General features: G+C 38.8%; 1 non-coding gene across 1 annotated transcript; it reads left to right on the forward strand.

Annotated features, from left to right (window-relative positions):
* Positions 1-1,433: 1,433 nt before the first annotated feature.
* On the forward strand, positions 1,434-1,540 carry LOC143439875 (U6 spliceosomal RNA). The gene has a single exon (XR_013107882.1). It is a non-coding gene; the product is annotated as a U6 spliceosomal RNA (small nuclear RNA).
* Positions 1,541-2,590: the final 1,050 nt, after the last annotated feature.

The raw sequence follows: 2,590 nt of genomic DNA on the forward strand, positions 1-2,590 counted from the left end.
GGCACTTCAAGAATACGTGCTCAAACTGTCCACTGTAAGAAGCACAGAAATTCTTAGCCCTAATCAGATCTCTATCTTTCCTGTAAAGTTTCCTGTGCACACAGGAAAATATCCAACAAAATCTGGTCATTTTCTCCTGTCAATCTGTGTTTTGTTAACTTAGTTCTCAGCCCCACATAGGAGAAGAGGAAAGATTTCCCTCCATCCACGTCTCTCTGTCACTGCTCAGTCAAGCTCCAGTGTGCTTTCAGCCAGGTCTCCATGTCCTTTGCACTCATTTTATAAGAATAGTTAAAATAGAATTCTGTCTAACTAGCTTCACAAACAAAAATGAAGATATTAATATTAGAGTTATATATTTGCTCTCCAAAAATCTTTAAAACACTTGGCCAACAGTAAAATCTACTGCTTGCACTTATAATATCATAGCTCTGTCTGGTCTTGCCTTTGTAGAGAAATGGCCAGGTACTAGTTATAGGCTCCCTCTAATTAACAGATACACATGTGTTCCATTTCTCATTGGATGCATTAAACAGTATTTTTGTGACCAACAATCTATTCTTGAAGCAGAAGTTCATCTTGTGTATTGTCATTTTGAGAAGTACGGGTAAGTGAAATATTTAAAAATGAGTCCATCTTTGTTCAATGCAAATTTTATTTACCACTTATAATCACTGGATCCATCTTAAAGCATTAAGCTGTAAGGAATGGATACTTCAAACAGATGTGACAGCAGCTGTTATCCAAGCTTTGATTGTTGGAAGTAAGTACATCTGTTTGAAGTTTCTATTTTATTCTTTCTTTCTCTCCAGAGAAGTCCATTTATTCTTCCTGTTTTCTGAAATTATCCACTCATTGACTTTTTAAGTTAATTCATTTCTTCTCAAAGACAAAACAATATGTTCTGCTCACTTTTGCACTCGCCTACTGCACGGTGTCTGCACATAGCTGAACTGGGTAAATGTTTGTAAACTCAACTATTTGCTATTTTTCTTCCGCATAGTAGAGCTGACCTCTGTTTCCCAAGGTCTTCTTGTTCCTTTCTCACCATACCTAGGTGCTGAAGTAACTTTGATACAAAAGCTAAAACATACCTTTGGTCAGGATAAAAATTAAAACCCAGTTCAGCAGCATACCATACCAAGAATCTGTGATGCATCTCCCACAGTTATCAGGTTCTTTTCAAAGTAGTGGAACTTTTCCACACAGAAGAAGGTGGTGGAGGAGGGTGGGAAGGAGAAGGAGAAGGAGAAGGACAAGGACAAGGATGAGGACAAGGGCAAGGAGGAAAAGGAGGGAAAGGAGGAGGAGAAGATGATTAAACAGGAAGAAGAGGAGGAGAAAAAGGAGTCTGCCTCATGATTTTTCTCACAGAGAAAATGTAGAGATGCAGAAAACATAACAGCCAATGACTTAAGAATTCAGTGAGAATTATGCTCGCTTTGGCAGCACATATACTAAAATTGGAATGATACAGAGAAGATTGGCATGGCCCCTGTGCAAGTATGACATACAAATTCGTGGAGCGCTCTATATTTTTAAGACATGTTGTTTTGATTTTCACATAAATATTGTACCACCTGGCCATGCATATTTTGTTGTTTTGTATAGAATGTACATGTAAGTACCTATATTACAGTTGAAAAGCACAATACAATGTAAGGAGGAAACCTTCTGTATAGATACATGAAAAGAAAAGCATTTGTAGTTCCGGAGTTAAAGACAACTCTAATAGTTGTTAATAAACAACTATTAGAAAGCTGAAAACACTGAATGCATGTTACAGGTGATGTTTCTGTAAAGACATGTTGTTTTGATTTTCAGATAAACATTGTACCACCTGGCAAAAAAATTCAGCGAGGATTAATCAGTGTGTCATTATTTTATTTAGTTGCCAATATTCTGCTGCAGGCTCTTGAATGAGTTGTTAGCTGAAGTCCTAATTTCCAGTCCCACTAAAAGCTCATTTGGAAATAGAGTCTTTACACACACACACACACACACACACACACACACACACACACACACAGAGAGAGAGAGAGAGAGAGAGAGAGAGAGACAGAGAGACAGAGAGACAGAGAGACAGAGAGAGACAGAGAGACAGTAAGAGACAGAGAGACAGAGAAAGACAGAGAGAAACACAGACAGAGAGAGAGACAGAGAGCAAAGAGACAGAGACAGGGAGAGACAGAGAGCAAAGAGACAGAGAGAAACACAGACATCCACACACATGAGAGAGAGAAAGAGGGAAAGAGAGAGAGAGAACTGAACATTTTTGTTATTGTCTTGCTACTCTCCCTTTCTTCTTGGTTTTGTTTTGAGTCAGAGTCTCATGCAGCTCAGACTGGCCTCAAAAATCTCTTGCCTCTACCTCCTGGTTCTGGAATTATAGAAAAGTTTTTCTTGTTATTCTACCACAATAAAGGGACAGCAGTGCAGTTCAATGTAATTTTTAAAAACATTAATGGCGTATGTATGCATATTTGTGTGTGTTCCATATAGATGTAGAAGCTTGCAAAGGCCAGGAGAGGACACTTGGCCCTATGGAGCTGAAGTTACAAGTGACTGCGAGTCTCCCCTTGGGTGCTGG

The sequence above is a fragment of the Arvicanthis niloticus genome, chromosome 27 (assembly GCF_011762505.2).
Source record: "Arvicanthis niloticus isolate mArvNil1 chromosome 27, mArvNil1.pat.X, whole genome shotgun sequence".
Classification (NCBI taxonomy): Eukaryota; Metazoa; Chordata; class Mammalia; order Rodentia; family Muridae; genus Arvicanthis; species Arvicanthis niloticus.